The 21,690-nt window shown below is 43.5% G+C and overlaps 1 long non-coding RNA gene across 4 annotated transcripts; it reads left to right on the top strand.

Moving 5' to 3' along the window:
- Positions 1-370: 370 nt before the first annotated feature.
- LOC105096213 (uncharacterized) lies at positions 371-20,510 on the top strand. Of its 4 annotated transcripts, none has more exons than XR_010377576.1 (4): positions 371-620; positions 3,133-3,294; positions 3,551-12,440; positions 19,679-20,510. It is a non-coding gene; the product is annotated as an uncharacterized LOC105096213 (long non-coding RNA). The 4 variants fall into 4 exon arrangements; XR_010377577.1 differs by lacking the exon at positions 19,679-20,510 and adding an exon at positions 12,515-17,786; XR_837819.3 differs by lacking the exon at positions 19,679-20,510 and having other exon boundaries at positions 373-620; positions 3,551-3,661; positions 12,291-17,786.
- The last annotated feature ends 1,180 nt before the right edge of the window (positions 20,511-21,690 follow it).

The following is a 21,690-nucleotide window of genomic DNA, read 5'->3' as shown; positions in this document are numbered from 1 at the left end:
CTAGGGCCCTGCAGTGCTGATACCTCGTCAGCAATGACACAGGCTCTGGTGGCTCACGAGAAGTGTCTGGGAACTGGTGGGTGCTTAGTGGATCCTTCCTGGGTGACCCCAGAAGCTTCATGTGAAAGGATGCAAAGTGTCCTGTACTCTCCAACCCTGTGAGTCAGCGGTGGCACCTCCAGGGTCACGTTTCTGAGTAGATGAAGAAAGTCCGCTGTGCAGGGGGTGTTCTGAGCTGGTCCTGGGGAGGGGAAGGCTTCGGCACGTGCCAGGCAAGAGCGCAGACATGGCCGGATCAGAGTATCACCAGTGCCATCAACAAAGAGGCCAGGGCATTGAGATTCCCGAGTTAGTACCTTGGCTGGGAGGGGGCGGGTGTTCTCCAGTGAGTTCTGAGCACCCTGCACCGCCCCCATGTGCCTGCAGGGGGCGCTCGAAGTCAGCATAGCTTGGGCGGTGAGGCGCATGCGCAGTCCGCGGCAGACGTGGTCGGCAAGTTTCTTGGGGGGCGGAGTTTGTTTTCCTCAGGACGGAGCGGCCGGCTCCCTGGCGGCTCCGGGATGGAGGTCGCGCGGCCGGCGTGTCCGCGGGAGGAGGAGGCTCCCCGCCCTATGTCTGAGGTAATGCCGGCTTCCCCGCGGGCGGAGCCTGCTTCTTGCCGGGGTGTGTGTGGACCTGACCGAGTTGGGGCCCCGGGCTGGGCGGGAGGGAACGGGTGCGCTCGCGGACCCGCTTCGACTGTGGAGGAGTGAGTGTCCGTGTCCATCGGGCCCGGGGGTGTTCGCGGCCCTCGTCCTCACCGCCCGGGTCCCCCCTCCCCCGCGTGATCGGAGGTGTGTACACCGCAGGTCACCTGCGGGGACGCGGGTGTAACGTGAAAGGGGCTGAGAAAGTACTGAAACAGTGAGAAGAGGTGTATGAAAACACATTATGTTCCCGTTGGTATTTTAAGTGTGTCAAAGTCAGAGTTTATTATGCTTTTACTTTCCTGTCTTTAAAGGAACACAATTATTTATTTTATACTTAAAATATGCTTCTCAGCTTATCTCGTTTTCAAGTCAAAATATTGCCACCCTTGTTTGACATTTTCTCATAATACAGTGACAGTCTTAAATATGTGTAAATATAAGCTCATTGAAAAACTCTTTTGCAGCATTCCAGGGTGGCTAGTCTTGTTAAAAATAATATCCAGGCCACTACCAAGTTCTTAGAAGAACGTAATAAAAAACATTGTGATTCACTTTTAGAAGTTCCAAACAAAGTGGCGATTTTTAAAATACCAACCATTGCATACTGCTTAAGACCACTTAAGATAAAATATATTCAAACTTAGAACTTCAGAATATTTAAAAGGCAGGACAGTGGCTGCTTTTTCATTGCAAATACATTTTCTCCTAATAAATGCAAAATACGAAGTTACTTAGCTTAGTTTCATATCTCTATTCAAAAGGTGAAATTAGAATTAGAATGTCTATAATCTTATGTTTTTATTTTAAGCCTCTCTCCCATAAAAATTGGTATTTGTATCTGTAGAATTTTAATTGTCCATTCACTTCTTTTTTCTTTTGGTTTATTTTCTATAACAGAGTGCATTCCTGTGTCCCCTTAGTTTTTAATTCTCCTATCCTAGTTCCAAGTTACTTTCTGACACTGATAGTAAACAAGGGGAGAGGCCTTATAGTAAGTGTGCATCTTTTCACATAGTCAGGAGTTTTTCTTGGAGAACTTTTCTTTACAATTTCCACTCGGTTCACAATATTATCCCATTATGACGACTGAATGAAAAACTGTAATCTGTGTACACCAAGACGCTTCTGAATTCAGCACAGAGCATTTGCTGATACGATTTTACATTAGATATTAATATAATACAATATTTGATTTAATTTACATATTCTGTACTAATACGTATTTTATATATGTGCACATACATGTGAATATCTGCTAAATACTACTAATTTGCATGGGGTGGTAGCAGATTGCATTTGATCTTCTGACCATTGGCTATTCTTATGTGTGTCTAAAGTACTTCTTAGAACAAATATTAGAATATCACACCTCGCATTATTCAGTATTTTATAGGTTATCATATATTGAATTATAGAAGCACAAATGTTGTCCAGTAAGTTTGTGAAATGATTAAGTCACAATTTGGCATAATCACATTCAGTGGAGGAATGACGGCTTCTACGTCTTTGTGCATCTGCCACAGTTATTCCTGTATAGTGTCTGTGACCATGGGCATTTTTATGCCAGCATAATCTTTTTCCAATATACTAACAATCATCTGAGGTGTATCTGTTTTTTCCTTTGATTTCAGTACAGTCAGTAAGGCTTTCCTTTGCAGTGATGGCATTGTTTCTAGCATGAAGATACCTTGTCATCTGACATATTTGTACATGATGGGTTACTACTCATGTACAAAGCAAGGACATGTATTTTCATGTGCATTCCAGATCTAATCTGATTTCTTAGGAGCATTTGTAATTATTTTTAGTTGTTTTAATTGTACTAAACAAAGAAGAAGAGATCACTTTTTATCTTCACCAACTAGTAAAATAACAACCAAAACAATTCCCAAATAGTATAATTTGTAGTAAGTAATTATACACATAATGTACTAATAATTTAACATAGACTATGTAGACTTGGTGCTGTTGGATTATGCATTATCCTGGGTTATTTCCTTCTTGCTGTCATAAATCCAATTTTTAAAAATGAAACAGTACAACTAGGTGATGGGGAAAATTAATAGTAATTACTGGTCGGCCAATTTAAAAGTAATATATGTAGAAAAATAAAATTTTATTTAATACATTTTCATTTTAAAATAGTTTCAGATTTATAGAAAATTTGTAAGAATACTGCAGGATTTCACCAATAGCCCAGACTCAGCTCCCTGTCTTACTACCATTTCATATCCTTAGGACACATCGTTATAGTTAATGAACTAGTGTTGATAGGTGATTACTAACTCCAGTTGACTCTTCAAGTTTTCTTAGATTTACCCTTTTATCCTCTGGGATCCCACTGAGGAAGCCTCCCCCTCATTCCCTTTTGTCCTCATGTTCCCCTGAGAGCACTGTTGGTGGTTAGAGTTTCTGAGGCATTTGTTTTTGATGACCTTGACAGTTTTCAAGAGGACCTGTCAGGAATTGCGTGGAACGTCTTCCAGTTGGGATTTACGTGATGTTTCCCTCGTGATTAGCCTGGGGTGATGTGCTTCTGGAGAGGAAGGCCACAGAGGACAAGTGTAACGTACGACACTTTCTATCAAGGGAACATGCTCTGAAGGTGACTTACTACTGTTGCTCTCCCCCTTGGTCACTTGGCTGAGGTAGGGTTGTCAGGCTCCCCCACTAGAACGTCAGTCTTTCCCAGTCCATCCACTTGTGTACCTTTCGGAAGGATGTCACTATGTGCAGGACACATTTAAGGAGGTGGGAAGTTATGCTCCACTTTGCGTTAGGTAAGCATCTCTGTCCATTATTTGGGATCATGTCTGAGTGATTCCTATGCTCCCATATTTATGTATCCATTTTTTTTCCAGAAAAAGTAGCCAATAAGTTTATGAAATGATACTCCACCTCAGTAGTGGTCAGAGGGATGCTGGATCCAACATCTGCGCCTCGAATAGCGTCTGGCACGTAGTCTGTGCTCAGTAAGTATCTGAATGAGTAAGACTTAAAAGACGTGAGGAGCGTGTGCAGGGTGTGCACAGGTGGCAGAAGAGTCCCAGGCAGGGGGAGAGGAAGGTGAAGGGCCATAAGGAAGGAGCACGCCTGGCTGTTTGAGGCAAGTTGGGAATGCTGGGTGGCTGAAGTGAAGTGAGCAAGGGGGAGAGGCCTTGGGGAGATAAACAGACTTGCTAGCCATTTAAGGGATATTGGCTTTTACTCTGGGTGAAATGAAGTGCCAGTGAGGGGTTTTCTGCGGAGGAGGGCTGTCACCTGACTTGCCCTGGCTGCTGTCCTACCAGCTGACTAAGGGGCAAAAGCAGAGTCAGGGCACCAGGTAGGAGACTGCTGGCACAACCCAGGTGGCAGCTCAGGCCATGACGTTGGCCGTGGAGATGGTGACAGGTGGTCAGTTTAGTTGTGGTTTTGCAGGTTGAACCAGCACCAGCTTCATGGATGGGACACAAGGTCCTTCACTCAGACAAACCCATGGGTGGTTTCATGCTCTGTTGTATCCATCTTGAATTTTTTTCTCCAGACTTACTGACATAATTGATACACGGCATTGTGTGAGTGTAAGATGTACAATGTGGTGATTAGATGCAGGTATATAGTGAAATGATTACCACAATAAGGATACTTCCATAAATTCACATAATCCCTTTTGTGGTGAGAATTTTTGAGATCTAGCCTCAGCAACTTGCAGGTAAACGATACAGCGTTGTTAGCTGTAGTCACCGTGCTGTATGTGAGATTTCCCAGAACTTACTCATCTTAAACCCGGATGTTTATACTCTTTGCGAAGCATCTTATTTTCCCCACTCCCAGGCCCTGACAACCACCACTCTATTCTCTGTTTGTGTGAGTTTGGCATTTTTAGATTACACATGTAAGTGAAATTACGCAGTTCTGCTTTTTATTTTTTGACGATCTGCAATGTGTTGATTTGATCTGTTTATATACAGCAATATGATCACCACCACAGCTTTCCGTAACACCTCTGTCATGACTCACGAATATAATTTTCTTTTGTGTGTGTGTGTGTGTGTGTGTGTGGCAAGAACATTCACAGGATAGTGTCTTAGCAACTTTGAAGACTGATGCAGAGCTGTTGTCTGTAATCACTGTGCTGTGCATTTGATCTGCATGACTTATTTATCTTCTGGTTGCAAGTTTGTACCCTTTCACATCTCCCCAGTTGCTCCGCCCCAGACACCCTTCTCCTCTTTGTCTCTAAGAGCTTGCTCACTTGGTGTATGTTACACGTATATCTGATACCTTACATTTGTCTTTCTGTGTCTGGTTCATCTCACTCATCGTAATGCCCTCAAGGTCCATCTGTAATACCACAAATGGAAGGATTTCCTTCCTTCTCAATGTGGAATAGTATTCCATTGTATATAAATGCCATATCCATTCATCCATTGTTGGACACTCAGATCGTTTCCATATCTTGCCTATTGGGAATAACGCTGCAATAAACATGTGAGTGCAGCTATGTTTTCGATACCCTGTTTTCACTTCCTTCAGGTGTACACCAGAAAGGAGGACTGCTGGAGCATATGGTAGCTCTATTTTTAATTTTGGGGTAACCTCCATAGCTTTTCCATAGTGGCTGAGCCAGGTTACATCCCCACCGCCAGTGCACAGGGGTTTTCTTTTGTCCTCGTCCTTGCCAGCACTTGTCTCGTTTTCTTGGTGATGGCCATTCTGACAGGAGGAAGGGGATATCTCATTCCCGTTTAAATTGCATTTCCCTAATGGTTAGTGATGTTGAACATCTTTTCATGTACCTCTTGGCCATTTGGGTGTCGTCTTTGGAAAAATACAAATTTAGTTTCACTGCCCATTTTTTATATTGATTGGCTTTTTTTTTTTTTTGGCTATTGTGTTGTATGAGGTCCACATATATTTTGATATTAACCCCTCATCCAATATATGATTTGCAGAGTTTCTCTCTACTCTGTGTTAGGCTTTACATTTTGCTGATTGTTTCTTTAGCTGTGCAGGAGCTTTTTAGTTTGATGTAGTCCCCCCACCTGTTGATACTTGCTTTTCTGGCTTGTGCTTTTGGGGACATATCTCAAAATTATTGCCCAAATCAGTATTAAGTAGCTTCTTCTCTATGTTTTCTTCCTGGAGTTTTATAGTATCAGGTCTTATGTTTCAGTCTGTAATCCATTTTAAGTTATATTTGCAAGTGGTGGAAGGTTAAGTGTCTGGTTTCATTTTTCTGCATGTGGTTTTCTTATTTTCCCAGCATCATTTGTTGAAGACACTAGCCTTTCCCCTTTCAAAATAGCATTAAAACCGATAAGATACTTAAGAATAAACGTAACTAAGTAAGTGAAAAATTTGTGCTTTGAAAACTATAAGAATTTTATGGAAAAAATTGAAGTCAAAACAAGTGGAAAGATATACTGGACCAGAAGTATGGTTAATGCACCAGAAGAATTAATGCTAAAATGTCCGTACTACTCAAAGCCGTTTATAGGTTCAGTGCAGTTTCTATAAATATTCCAACAGCATTTTTTACAGAGAGAAATCAATCTGAAAATTTTTTTATGTGACCACGAAAGACCCAGATATCTAGCCAGAACAATCCTGAGAAAGAATAAATTGGGAGTCATCACGCTTCCTGCTTTAATAGTGTATCACAGTACTGTAGTCATGATACACCATGATACTGGTATTAAAATACACACGTAGTCTAAAGGAACAGAATAGAGAGCCCAATAGTAAACCCCTGTGTATCAGGTCAGCTAACATTTGAGATGGAAGTAAAACATGTTCAGTGGGCAAAGGATATAGTCTCTTTGACAGATGGTGCTAGGACAACTGGATACTACTTTTAATTTTTGGCAGAACCTCCATACTGCTTTTCATAGTGGCTGTGGTTAATTTACATTTTTACCAACAGAGCACAAGGATTTTCTTTTCTCCGCATCCTTGCCAGTACTTGTAATGGCTTGTCTTTTTTAACTGTAGCCATTGTGACAGGTGTGAGATGGTCTCATGACATTGATTTGCATTTCCTTGACAATTAATGTTGTTGTGCACTTTTTCATGTTGGACATTTGTATGTCTTCTTTGGAAAAATTGTCTTATAAATCCAATATTTTTAAATTAGATTTTCTTGGCTGTTAAGTTGTATGATTTATTCATATACTTGAGTAACTACCATTTATCAAAAGATCATTTGCTAATAGTTTCTCCCATTCCGTATGACGCCTTTTTGTTTTTTCAATTATTTTTCTATACAGAAGTGTTTTAGGTTGACTTAGTCCCACTTATTCTTTTGGCTTTTGCTTTTGTTGCCTGTCCTTTTGAGTCATAGCCAAAAAATCATATTCCCAAGACCGAGGTCGAGGAGGTTTTCCTCTGATTTTTTTTTTAGGAGTACTATGGTTTCAAATCATACGGTTCTCTCTATTGTGAGTTAATTTTTGTGAGTTGCATAAGATGGGGTCCAGTTTAATTCTCTTACATCCATTCGACTGTACCAATTTACATTTCCACCCAAAAAGTGCACAAATTACCTTTTCTTCATATTGCAAACTTTTTTTTTTTTTATAATAGCCATTCTAACAGGTGTGAGGTAATGTTTCATTGTGTTGGTTTTTTTTTTCTGTCAGGGACTTGGTTTTTTTTAACATTTTTTATTGAGTTATAATCATTTTACAATGTTATGTCAAATTCCAGTGTAAAGCACAATTTTTCAGTTATACATGAACATGTATATATTCATTGTCACATTTTTTTCTCTGTGAGCTACCATAAGATCTTGTATATATTTCCCTGTGCTATACTGTATAATCTTGTTTATCTGTTCTACGTTTTGAAATCACAGTCTGTCCCTTCCCACTCCCTGCCCCCTTGGCAACTACAAGTTTGTATTCTATGTCTATGAGTCTGTTTCTGTTTTGTAGTTACGTTTTGTTTTGTTTTGTTTTTTTTAGATTCTACATATTAGAGATCTCATATGGTATTTTTCTTTCTCTTGCTGGCTTACTTCACTTAGAATGACATTCTCCAGGAGCATCCATGTTGCTGCAAATGGCGTTATATTGTCATTTTTATGGCTGAGTAGTATTCCATTCTATAAATACACCACACCTTTATCCAGTCATCTGTTGATGGACATTTAGGCTGTTTCCATGTCTTGGCTATTGTGAATAGTGCTGCTTTGAACACTGAGGTGCAGGTGTCTTTTTGAAGTAGGGTTCCTTCTGGATATAAGCCCAGGAGCGGGATTCCTGGGTCATATGGTAAGTCTATTCCTAGTCTTTTGAGGAATCTCCATACTGTTTTCCACAGTGGCTGCACCAAACTGCATTCCCACCAGCAGTGTAGGAGGGGTTCCCTTTTCTCCACAGCCTCTCCATCATTTGTCATTTGTGGATGGCCATTCTAACTGATGTGAGGTGATACCTCATCGTAGTTTTGATTTGCATTCCTCTGATAATTAGTGATACTGAGCATTTTTTCATGTGTCTATTGATCATTTGTATGTCTTCCTTGGATAATTGCTTGTTTAGGTCTTCTGCCCATTTTTGGATTGGGTTTTTTTTTCTTATTAAGTCGTATGAGCTGCTTATGTATTCTGGAGATCAAGCCCTTATCAGTTGCGTCTTTTGCAAAAATTTTCTCCCATTCTGTAGGTTGTCTTTTTGTTTTGTTTATTGTTTCCTTTGCTATGCAGAAGCTTGTAAGTTTAATTAGGTCCCATTTGTTTATTCTTGCTATTATTTCTATTGCTTGGGTAGACTGTTCTAGAACATTTTTGAGATGTATGTCAGATAATGTTTTGTATGTTTTCTTCTAGGAGGTTTATTGTATCTTGTCTTACATTTAAGTTTTTGATCCATTTTGAGTTTATTTTTGTGTATAGTCTAAGGGAGTGTTCTAGCTTCATTGCTTTACATGCTGCTGTCAAGTTTTTCTGACACCATTTGCCGAAGAGACTGTCTTTATTCCATTGTATATCTTGCCTCCTTTGTCGAAGATGAGTTGACCAAAAGTTTGTGGGTTCATTTCTGGGCTCTCTATTCTGTTCCATTGGTTTATATGTCTGTTTTTGTACCAATACCATGCTGTCTTGATTGCTGTAGCTCTGTAGTATTGTCTGAAGTCTGGGAGAGTTATTTCCTCCAGCCTCTTTCTTTTTCTTTAGTAATGTTTCACAATACTAGGTCTTTTGTGGTTCCATATAAATTTTATTATGACTTGTTCTAGTTCTGTGAAATATGTCCTGGGTAATTTGATAGGGATTGCATTAAATCTGTAGATTGCCTTGGGCAGTGTGACCATTTTAACAATATTGATTCTTCCAATCCAGGAGCATGGGATATCTTTCCATTTTTTTTAAGTCTTCTTTAATTTCCTTCATCAATGGTTTATTGTTCTCTGTGTATAAGTCTTTCACCTCCTTGGTTAGATTTATTCCTAGGTATTTTATTACTTTGGGTGCTATTTCAAAGGGGATTGTTTTCTTTACTATCTTTTTCTGTTGATTCATCATTAGTGTAAAGAAATGCAACTGATTTTTGAACATTGATCTTGTGACCTGCTACCTTGCTGAATTGTTTGATTAGTTCTAGTAGTTTTTGTGTGGAGCTTTTAGGGTTTTCTATATGTAGTATCATGTTATCTGCATATAGTGACACTTTTACCTCTTCTTTTCCAATTTGGATCCCTTTTATTTCTCTCTCTTGCCCGATTGCTGTGGCCAGGACTTCCAAGACTATATTGAATAGGAGTGGTGATAGTGGGCAGCCTTGTCTTGTCCCAGATTTTAGTGGGATGCTTTTGAGTTTTTCACCATTAAGTACTATGCTGGCTGTAGGTTTGTCATAGATAGCTTTTACTATGTTGAGATATGTTCCCTCTATACCCACTTTGGTGAGAGTTTTTATTGTAAATGGATATTGAATTTTATTAAATGCTTTTTCTGCAACTATTGAGATGATCATGTGGTTTTTGTCCTTTCTTTTGTTGATGTGATGTATTACATCGATTGATTTGCGTATGTTGAACCACCCTTGTGTCCCTGGAATGAACCCCACTTGATCATGATGTATAATCTTTTTTATGTACTGTTGGATTCTATTTGCTAATATTTTGGTAAGGATTTTTGCATCTGTGTTCATCAGTGATGTTGGTCTGTAATTCTCTTTTTTGGTGGTGTCTTTGCCTGTTTTTGGTATCAGGGTGATGGTGGCTTCACAGAATGAATTTGGGAGTATTCCCTCCTTTTCAATCTTCTGGGAGAGTTTGAGAAGGACTGGTATGAGTTCTTCTTTGTATGTTTGGTAGAATTCCCTGGTGAGGCAGTCCGGTCCTGGACTTTTATTTGTAGGGAGGTACTTTGTCTTTTTTAAAAGCCCACTGAAACAGTTTTATGAGTTACGTTGCTTAAAATTTATTTATTTTAGAATATCTTTAGATTTCAAAGTGGAAGTAGATCAACACGCTCATTTTATAGTTGAAAAAAAAAAAAAACCCAACAACAGGGTTGGTTATAGCTCAATGGTAGAGTGACTGCTTAGCATGCGTGAGGTCCTGGGTTCAGTCCCCAGTACCTCCTCTAAAAAAAAAAAAAGAAAAGCCTAATTACCTTCCCCTCCCCAGGAAACCCCCAAAGTCCATGAAGTTAAGTTTCCCATTTAACTAATTTCTTGTACATATACAAGAGGTTTCTGTTGGTCACTGAGAATTCAAAGGGAAACATGAAGCCATTCTGACCCTGAAAGAACTGACAGTCTCGCAGGGGAGAGACAACCACCAGTCAGACAAGGTGAAGCGGGCTGTGCCTCCGCACGGACCAGGGGGTGATTCATCCTGTCAGGGGTCAGGGAGGTTGTGGAAAGGCTGCAGGAAGGATGGATACTTGGAGCCTTGATTAGTACGGGCTGGTGTGGAGACATGGAGGGGGCATGACAGATGGAAGGAGGAGGAGGGTAGCTGTGGGAGGGGGTCTGGTGCTGGACGGAGTGGAGTCGCCTGGTGGCCTGAGTGGTCAAGGATGAGCCTGCAAGACAGGGAGCCCTGGACAGGGCTTGGACTCTTCTCTTTGGATTCAGGGTCTTATTCGGGAGCAGTGTGATCAAACTCGTGCTTTAGAGGAACACTCAGAGCAATGTGAGTAGGCGGAATTGGGGTAGACAGGAAGAAAGCAGAGCAGGTAAGAATTTGCTAGAATATTACTGCTAAGAAATAATAAAGGACTGAATAAGTGAATTAAGTGATACTTTGAAGGTAGAATTTGTAAGAATTGTCTGTGGTTTCAGAATGCAGTTCTGGGATTTTCTCCCCAAAATTCCATCATATTTTTTCTTCTTCATGATTCATGTACAGTGATAGTGATTAGTATCTACTGAGAAATGACTGTCCCAGACCCTGTGGTAAGTACCTCACATCCATTATCTCCTCTGAACATCTCGATAGCCCTCTGGACTAGGTCATATCACAGCCACATGACAGACGAGGGAATCCAGGCTCTGAGAGATTACACTGTGCTCTGTCTCCGAGCCAAGAAGAATCAGAGGTTGGAATTGACCCAGGGCTCTACTGTAGCATGAGAGCCTGGATAGCTATGATTATTGCATCACCAACTACATACGTGAAGTGAAAGATCTCAAGATATAAGATAATCTCTCAGAGCTTACAGCTCTGCCCTGGTAAGTAACCCTGGCACCTCAGCAAAATGAAGCTCTATTCTTCAAAACTGTCCAGTGTGATCCATGAATATTCATTCTTCTGTTTACCCACCTCATAAGTCCCGGTGCAGAGTCAGGGGCTCAGCGGCACTGCGTGTGGTCTCCCGTGGGCCCCTGCAGCCGAGCACCTACCCCAGCAGGGTACGGAGGTTGCTAAGGAAATGCACTGAGCTCGCTGACCCTCCTACCCTCTCCTTGATTTTTCCTTTATTTTCCCGATCCTCTTTCTCTACTTCATGCCGTCTTCACAAGCTGCTTGCGCTGATCGTGGTGATGCAGGTTAGTGCACGACCTAGTAATTCTTGCCCTTGACCTCAACTCGCCTGTTGTTGCATCTTTTTCTCCCCTTGGCTTGTTGCATTTTTGAGAGCTCTTGGCTAAACTGGCCCAAGAATCTCCTCCTCTCCTGTTTGTCCATATTGTCAACTCTCAACCTCGAGACTGGTTGAGGCTAAGGTGACACAGGTCAGCATCCCCTCAAAGACCTTGCAGTGCAGTGGGGATGTGAGCTGTGTGGCTGACCATTACTGCAAGGTCAGGGGAGTTCTGCATCACAGGAGGATAGGTAAAGGGCCACAGAAGCACAAAACTGAACCATGTTAATTCCCGTTAGAACACATTCGGTCATGAATAAATTAAAAAACGAGTTGTTTATTTACAGCACAAAAGTAAGTGTGTGTGAAACTCGGTCAGTTGTAATTTGACGATATTACCGGTCCTGCCAGGAGAGAAGACTGAGCAGAGAGACCATGGCAGAGCAGTGGAAAGGGTGATCACGATGAATGAGAGTCCAGGTTTTGCTTCAGTCAATTATTAGACTAAGTGTTAAGTTCTGTCCTTGAGATCTGTATGATGCCCATGTAGGTATAAAATAATTGTTCATATTCTCTTCCAGCCAAATAATCAGTATCGAAGAGAGGCAGGACCTCAGATTCTTAACTCCATGATCCAGGCCTTCATCCAGATTCCAGAGACACATCCGCCTTGGGAGAATCACCTGACTGAACAGGACAAGCTACAAGGCTCGTGTCTCCTCTGCCTTCAGGTCAGCATGAAAAGCCGATTGCACAGCTTCCTTGGCCCCTGCACAGTAACCCCACTGTGATCTTGTCCCCTCAGGTCCCTGGGCTCTGGGACAGGAGCTGCACAGAAAGAGGAGGCTGAGGGGACAAGCCAGTCTCCCCTGAGCCCACAGAGCTGGCCTAAGCTACCCACTCAGCCCTCTCACAACCTGGTGCAGATTTTTAGGTGCAAGAACCCTCCCCTCCTCACTGGGAGACAGCCCCAAGCGTCACCAAAGACCAGGGAAGACAAAAGATGGACCAGAGAATCACCCAAAGGAGCAGGATCACACCCATGGGGACTTTTCATGGTTCAGCCTGCTTAGTAGAAAAGGAGCAGTGATGTTTGTTTCTTGCCTTGAGTTTGGTCGAGTTTCTCTTCCCTGGCTGTTGAGTAGAGCAAGAGGCACTTTCGGCTTCTCGTGGTTAGGCTGCCCCTGAGCTTCGTGTACTTTGAAGAAGTCTGCGGGAAACAAGTGTGTGTCTGTGTGTGTGTGACTGAAACACCCTGCACACCAGAAACCGACATGGTGTAACTGACTATACTTCAATTTAAAAAAAAAGTCTATGAATTCTGTGTATGAAGCCACATAGTGGCAGGATCCGTGAGATCTCCACATTCCATTAAAAAATCCAAAAAGGAAGCATAAGAATTCCCAAGGCCAATGCGTTCAAAGTGTGCAGCCAGCTCAGTATCCATGTAAGAGGCTGTCCCAGGGTCCCAAGCCTGTCTGAGCGTCAGGTAGGAACTGCATGAAAAGGAGTCCAATGTGCTGGGTCCCGGTGGTGGTCGTAGGTGGAAGCCATTAAGGGGGAGTCACACCCAGAAGGAGTAGGCTCCCCCTGAGTGGGAAATAGTGAGAAGAGGGCTCACATTTGGTGGTCAGAGCGTTAGCCATGAGAGAGTCAGAAGGAGAGAATGTGGAAAGGGCCATGGGGCAGGGATCAGTCTGAGGCCAGCACCAGTGATGAGGGACCAGGAGACCCCTTGACAGGACATGGTCTTTGGAGGCTTGTGTTAAAAGCATAGGATGCAGCCAAAGAAGTTTGTGGAACCCACGGTACTGGAAGTCGGTGAGGAAAGAGAACACGATGTACTGAGGAACTGTACTTCCCCAGGCCAGCAGCAGAGGTGCTCTCTAAATTAGAATCCAGGTAACTTCCTGAATGCCACACAGCCCCCTTCTCACCTATGAAGACAACAGATACCTGGGTGGGTGAGGCTGGGTTTAAAGTCCAGGTGGGCAGTGCTAACATAGCAGGCATTCGGGCAGCTTACACGTGCTTTTGAAAGAACCAGCAATGATCGGTTTCTCTTTCTGGTTCTGTCTGCAGCCAGTGATATTTCTGGGTATGGTTGACCTTGGACTCATCGTTCACAAGTCCAACCACCCATCCATAAAATTCACTTCACACTACATCTTGGGCCAGCAACGATACTTACAGTGTAACCACTCACAAAGTCCTCCGAGATTCACAGCGTGAGACAAGAAGTCACACCTGGTCATTCCCCCTCATGCTTCCACCCCCGCACTGACTGCCACCATCACATGAGCTACGCACAAGCCAGTGGACCTGCCTTAAATTTGCACGTGTGGGGGGGGTGACTTTCAGCACACGGAAACCAGATATTTGATTGTAATTACACCAGATATTCCAAATTTCATATCAGACATTGGCCTAGTTGGACTTAACAAAAATTCCAGTAAGGAAGTGGAGCAGAGGCCAGGAAGTGCCCCCTCACTTATTCCTGATTTTCTTTCATTCTCCCTACTTTTTTTTTTAACCCCAAATGAAATCTAAATGAAGTTAAGATAGAGCACAGCACAGTGAAGTGATGCCAAAACTCAGTGCATCCTCCCCATTGTCATGGGACTGAGACCTTGCCAGTGGTGGGTCTCATCCAAGGACGGGGCTGGGGACACACTCTTCAGGAACATGAGCCTCTTCTGAGATCCAGGGCGGCCCTGTTTGCAGGGACATGCTGGGTGTTCCACCATCTGAAGCAGGGCATGTCAGCACAGGGCAGTCCCGAGGGGGCCCAGCAGGTTCTCAGGCACAAACACAGATCCCCACTTGACCCATATCTGGAGCACCGTCTAGGGCCCGTCAGTCTAGACCCATCGCTGTAGTATTCGGACAATAAAGATCACTCCCACTGCATCCTGCCCAGAGTGAACGTGTGTGCCCGTCCAGATGCCTCCTGTCGTTAGGTGAGCCTCCACCCTTCTGACAGTGTAGGGGATAGAATCATGTCTTCATCCCAGCCTGCCCTCCCCATTTTCTTAATTTCCCAGAAGGGTTTGCTTTCTCCTGGCCCAGACCCCCTGAATCCCCCATATCCGTCAGGAGACCTCAGGCCTCCACCATCAGTTCAGGCAGAATTTCCCCCCAACAGACACACCTCAGATGACCTGGAGTCCCTGGAAGATGAGCTGCTGTCACTAACATAGTGAGAAACCTGTGGGCTCCCTCCCATCCAAACCTCCTGCCCAGTCTTCCTCCCCCAGGAGTCCTTGTCCTGAGTAATGGGGTCTCTGAGCACCAGCTTCCTGGAAGGGTCATATTGAAGGAAATCGTAAAAAGAAAAACATTAAAATGACTGCATGATCTGTCACTACATCTGTTCACAATCCAATGCATGGAAAATCCAGGGAGTCCACACAGATAGTAATCTCTAGATTCAGCCTTTTACTCTGAGAGAATAGGATTAAACCCATTAGCAGGTTTCTAGGGTGTGGCTCTTTGTAAATATGCATTAAGCCAACGATCCTGGTAAACGTGGTAATTCAGGATTGAGTGATAAATGAAACTTGCCCACATCTGTCAGCCAGGGGGGCTTTTAGGGTCACCTGAGTTCTGTGTTCTTAACTGTTACCAAGCTAGACACAATCTTCCATTTTTCATGGATCTTTTTAAAATTTCATCTTTAAAAAGTAATTTTATTTATTTGTTTATTTTTTGTGTTTTTGCTTGGGGAGAGGTAATTATGTTTATTTACTTTTTTATTTTAATGGAGGTACTGGGGATTGAACCCTGGACCTCATGCATAGTAAGCATGCACTCTAGCACTGAGCTATACCCTTTTCCCATGTCAGCTTTTTTTGAGGTGTAATTCACATATAAAATTGTAAGATATTTGAAGAGCACATCTTGGTGACTTGATACATGTTTACAGTGTGAAAGGATTCCCTCATCTGGGTAACATCATCACTTCACATGCGTCTTTCCCTCTCTTTCCTTCCTGTGAGAATATTTAGGCTTTACTCTCTTGCCAGTTTCAATTACATAAAACAGATCAGCCATGATCACCACGTGTTACATTAGCTCCTCAGACCGTATTCATCTTATATCTGAACAGTTTCCCTCTTTTACCAGCCTCTCCCTATTCCCCCACCCCACAGCCCTGGGAACCACTTTTCTACCCTCTTTTTGTTTGAATTTGACTTTTTCATAGATGTAATATCTGAGACAGTTCAGAAAATTTCCCCCAATTGCAAGTTCTTTCTAAGAGTCATCACTCCATTTTTTTGTCCATGTCATAGAAAAATACTCCCAGCCAGCAGTGGATCAGTTGTAGCAGGCACTGACCCTGGAGGATGTGCCACATGGCTCCGTTTGCTTTGGGAATTGACTGTGGGTTTGAAGGTCTCAACAACTTAGAGCAACATAAGTTGACATAACACAAAAATTTATCTATGGCACTAAATTAACCCATACAACTGAGATCTAAAACCAGACACGGAGGGAGATTGCATAGTTCCAGGTACATATGGGATATATTTGAAGGGTAACGTGGGCTTCTTTAGAGCCTGCAGCCTTCTGTTTCCTAAAAGACCAGCCTCTAGCTGTGCCCCTTAAGGTACAGTCACAAGCCCATCACCATGGCAACAGACGTTCCAATGGTGGCCTGTGCTGGAGAGGAAGCTCTGGTCACAAGATGGTTTTTGTTTTTGTTTTTGTTTGTTAGGGGAGGTAATTAGGTTGATTGATTGACTGTAGCAGGGATTGAACCCAGGACCTCATGCACGCTAAGCACGCGCCCTACCACTTGAGCTATACCCTCCCCTCAACAAGATATATTTTAAAGTACAGAAATAAACAACAGTGATGCCAGAGCTCTGGCTTTATTTTGCTTTGTTTTAGTTATGTGGCTGAGATTTAATGAGAGAACTTACATAAAATCAGTCATTAATACATCAGGCAGATTTGTTTAATCTTCTCATTGCTTGGTCATTATGACAAGATGGAAGTGGAAACCCTGCACTCTGTGAAGTACATCTGATGGAACACTTAATAGTGACATGCCTATGTCAGGGTGCATATATACACATAATTATTTTAAGCTCCCTTCAAGTGTTAACATACATTCTATATAATATATATTACAAATACTGTATTACATCCAGTTGTATAAAAAAAAAAAAAGCACTCATCACAGGAGAAAACAGTTTGAACAGTAAGACCTGATGTGCATGATCAAAAACAGGTTACAGCCAAGAATGGCTTTGTTTAAGGCTCTCAGGGATTCACCATCAGTAAGTGAGCTTTTTATTCTGGTCTCAGCTGTGAGAATATGATTCATCCTTCCAGATGTCTAGCTGTTTCAGGGAGTGGGGGTTAATCTAAGCATGTCGCTCACTCTTGGTGGGTGGAGATCGCAGATCTCAGGCAGGTTGTGGGTAGAAGCAGGGGCTGCTTTGTTGCAGTGGAAGAGAGAATGCATCAATGATACAACTTAAAGGTCAACCATGAAAAGGCCTGAAATTGTCCAGAGGAAAATTATAAAGTAACAAACTCTGGTTCCATTATTTGTTCTGACATTGAATCACCAGAAGAAATGTTCTAGCTCTGAGGTTAATTTCTGTAGTCTTAAAAATGTATCTCCTGTTTAGCTACCTTCTGTTAAAAACAAGGAAACAGGCCCCAGATGGGGTTGCAAGTGTTAAGTCCCACGTCACCAAACTGAGACTGAATTTACGCACCGTTTTGGCTGTCCCAGAAGTGGAACCTTAAATCGTTCAGTCAGGAATGTCCTGCTCGAGGCCCGGCCCGTTAGGTCGTCTGCCTGAGAGCCCCTCCAGGCCCCTAAAGGAAGGTCACCTTGCGATTACCAACCAGCTCGTGGTCTAGGGTAACCTCCTTGTTCCCACTCCCTCCCACCTATGAAGTCTCTGTTTCCCGCTCTGGGGGCTCCTTTCTGTCTGCTGGACTGTATAGGGCCAGGTTCATGAATCACTGGGTAACGCCACAAAGATCTGTAAAATTTAATCTGTTGAATTTTGTTTTCTAACACTTTGAAAAAAATTCAAATAAACTGCCAAGACATAGAGCACCAGGTTACACAAGTACCTGTGAGAGAAGATGTGACAATAGCTGCATGTTGAATGTAAATTGATCTGCTGGCGCGTTTTGACTGGGTTAGGGGTTAGCACAGGTCCTGGGGAGAAACTGCCACTAAACTTTGGCCTCCTGGGGGATGATGACAAGAACACAGGAAGCAGACAGAAAAAGCAGCACCATGTTAACCGTGAACTCCCAGAACAGGGACCTGGTTGGAATAAAGACGCTTTTATTTGGGGTTTGTTAGGACCGCAGCGTGGGAGACACAGATCCAAGAAGCACTTCAGTTGTGTTCTGCCAGACTACAAAATGGGACAAGTTTATAAAGGCAAAAAACCTGCCAGGTTGTATAAATTGCCTGTGGAGAATTAGGATTGGAGCAAGCAGGAAGTAAGGGTTTATTTAGCAAAGATTAGCTGGGTTTGGAATTATGACACAAAGTTGCAAAGGAGGGGGACTTTGAAACTTTAAGGTTGCAGCTGGCAGCTGCTAGCAGCTCGGGTTCTGAAAATTGTTGATAGTGTCCTCCAATTTGATAGTTTAAAAAATTCAATTTCTCGGTGATGCAAGAATGCATCTGAAACCAACCAGCTTCATTCATTTTGGATGCCTGAACCATAGTTACGCCATTTTGATAATTAAATGATTGTAAATGTATCACCAACCAAAAATGAGTTCAGAAACCTCTCTTTTTACAAAACAGCTAGATTCCCTAATCTTGGTCAGGTGCTTCCACGGGTGGACGAGTGACATTTCACACTGGGTACAACTGGAGACAAAACTCAGCATTGGAGAGTCCAACATTGCCATCGTCTGGAAGAGGGGTGGGGGTGGACTATACAGGACCAAGGATGCAGGCCCGGATGGAGAAGAATGAAGATGGGGTGAGGCTGCTTGTTGTAGAGATTTGTCCCATGAGGTAAAGGGAACCCATGTACGTGCCCAGTCTTGTTATCAGGATGCCCTTTGTAAAGAGCCCCGAATTTCACCCTGATCATATAAAAATAATAATAAATGACAAATAAATAGGGTGATGCTGTATGCCTATCATGTCCTAGGCAGCAAAGAATTTGACATGCAATTTTTACATTAAATTTCAGGTCAATATTATTGAATCCCATTTTACAAATATGGGTCTGGAGGCTTAGGTGGGGTAAGGACCGTGCCATCACCACAGCTCCCAGGAGGCAGGGCTGAGACCCAGGTCTGCCTGTTGTGCTAAGCTGCATCACCAGATGCAGCATGAGGTCAATCAATGCTCAAGTCTTTTTACAAAATAGAAACTATCTAAATGTAAGTATTTGTATGAGGTTTTCTGAAGCAATGGGGGAAGTTGAGAACTTCATTAATCAATGAAGCAGTTGTATTAGGTTATATACGGCATTGCTACACAATTAACTTAGCCAGGTTGAGGCTGTGGTGTCTCTACCTGGAAGCTGGCATGACATCTCTGCCATCAGGGACCCCTCTCCTGTCCTCTCCACTTCTGGTCTCTTCTGTGTGACTCCCCAGGTGCTGTGTCCTCTGTCCCTTCTGGGTGCCGATTCTCTTTCCTTACTTTGCTTTCCTCTTGCGTTGCCTTCGCTGCCTTTGGTTCACACCCAAGACCCAGTTTTCACATTTTCTCTCCATCTGCTTTGAAGGCTCTGCCTTCTCCTAGGCTACAGTCTGCTTTTGAAGGAGCCTCACTCAGCCCCAGTCCTCTGGTCACGGTGTACGACTTTGGTCACAAGCATCTTCACCCACTGCCCACCCTGATGCATGGTGGTGCTGACCGGGTCCCTGCTCCTCACCGTGGCCCTGAGGCCAGGGCTGGCCACACAACTCACTGCCCCAGGCTTCTCAGTGTCAGAAAGAGCTTAGTTTTTCCTGATTTCAGGTTGAAGAAAAGCAGTGACTGTGACCTGCAGAAAGTCCCAATGAGACAAGGGAACAGCCAGAGTCAAGGCTGAAGTGACAGGCTGGCTGTGTGGTGACAATGACCGGGGCCACATGCCCAGCCACTCTGTCCAGGGACAGATTGACACCCTTGTTGACTGAAGCTGACGCAAAGCAACCAGAGTCCTGGGTTCCAACCAAGGTGGGTGATGACTTCTGATCGTCAGGCCCCTGTACCAGGTGGGCACCTGGGAACCTGGGACAGCTGAGGGGAGACGGGGAGCCAGGCTGCGGGGAGCCCGCCTGGGGGGAGCCCGGAGATCTCAGCCCCTCTGTGGAGAACAAGGCCAGCAGCGGTGCTGGCGGTCACCGCCCCCACTGAGGGGAGATGGTGGGAAGCTGTGGGCTGAGACTCATTCCTGAGACCCTCCTTCGTGGTGGAAAGCAGAACTGACCATTTCTAGATTCTGGCCAGCAGTGGCCCTGGGCTCCTTGCCGCCTGGTTCCCACCAGGGCAAGGTGAAGACAGAAGAAAAGATCACCGTCAGTCATTGCATCATTTGATCATTAGTCAATGTTTATTGAGCAGTCCCTTTTTATCACTAATATTACAAAATTAAAAAGACAAACTCTGTTCCTTAAGAAACTTGTGGTCTAGTGTTGAAACAAAGCAAAAGACCTTCACAAGGCAGTGGAGTGTTTTTCTGCTCAGCCTACGGGACAGAGGGGTGTTCGAGTCTGTTAAAAGCCAGAAGGTTTGCAGTCAGGCAGGAGATGGGGCTCATCCAGAGGGGTGAAGTTGTGAAAATAAACCAGGATCCTGGTGTCTTCGTCCTCAGGCACACGCACGTGCTCCAACCACACTGGCCTGTGGCTGTTCTTGAAATCTCGGAGCTCCCTCCTGCCTCAGAGCCTTTCCATCTGCTCTGCGCTTCCCCTGCAATGTGTGTCTCCTCCAGGTCACACGGCTCATCCCTTCACTGCTTCCACGGCCTGTACTCAAATGACCACACCACCCATGGAAAACATGACCCCGTCTCTCTGTCCCCTTGTCCTCTTGTACCTTTTCTTGTAGCAACTCCGGCCTCCGGAGGTGGGGTTTTAACCCCCAGGTGGGGCTGGGGGTGAAGGGGGATGTGGGGAGGGGTGGGGCGGCACCCCACCTCCCACAGGCTCTGCTGGAAGGGGGGCTTTGGGTCATACTTGGAAAGGTTTTTGCTAATCTAAGATTATAGTATAGTCTCCCATAGCTTTCTCCAGTACTTTTAAAATTACATCTTAGTTTTCCTGGAGTCTATTTCGTATAAAGTTTGAATTTTATTTTTTTTCCAGATGGCTGCCAGTTTTCCTAATAAAATACTATTATCAGTTAAAATGCTTTCAGCTGTAAGTGATAGTAATCAACAAAAAGCAGCTTAAACAATCAGTACATTTATTAGCTCACATAGTAAGAAATCTGGGTAGGGTTGTTCCAGAGTTGGTTAGTTAATTCAGTAGTTTAACAGTTATTTCAGGGACCCAAGTTCTTTCCACTTCTTCAGATGTTGACTTTATTCCTTTAATCAAACTTAAAACTTTGTCTCTTTTACATTGTACTTGAAATAAGCTTAGTGCTATGAAAAATTCCATTTAATTAGATAATGACATTTTTGTACCATTGAACATACATGATCATATTCACTGAATATTTTTTTCACTGCAAACTAACTGAAGTAAGACCCATGTCTATCAAAAGCTTCAGCTATGTGTCCAATACAAGACGTATAGCGTTATCATTCTAATGGAGGCTGTGTGGTTATACTCTGGAGTAGGATTTGAGAGAATGGGATACAACTGATGGAATCGGCTAAGAACTGCCTCGGCTCCTTGCCAATCACCAAATCCCGCAGCCAGCCCACTTGCGTCTGAATCCAGGCGCCTGTCTTTCCCTCGAGTTACAGTGGAAGAAGCATCCTTGCTCCATCCAAGGCCAAAGACCAGCCCTTCCACATGGCTGTGTATCTTCCGTTATTC

The sequence above is a fragment of the Camelus dromedarius genome, chromosome 23, assembly GCF_036321535.1.
Source record: "Camelus dromedarius isolate mCamDro1 chromosome 23, mCamDro1.pat, whole genome shotgun sequence".
NCBI classification, from domain to species: domain Eukaryota; kingdom Metazoa; phylum Chordata; class Mammalia; order Artiodactyla; family Camelidae; genus Camelus; species Camelus dromedarius.
The sequence above is the reverse complement of the archived record's forward strand: the minus strand, read 5'-3'. Positions and strand labels throughout refer to the sequence as shown.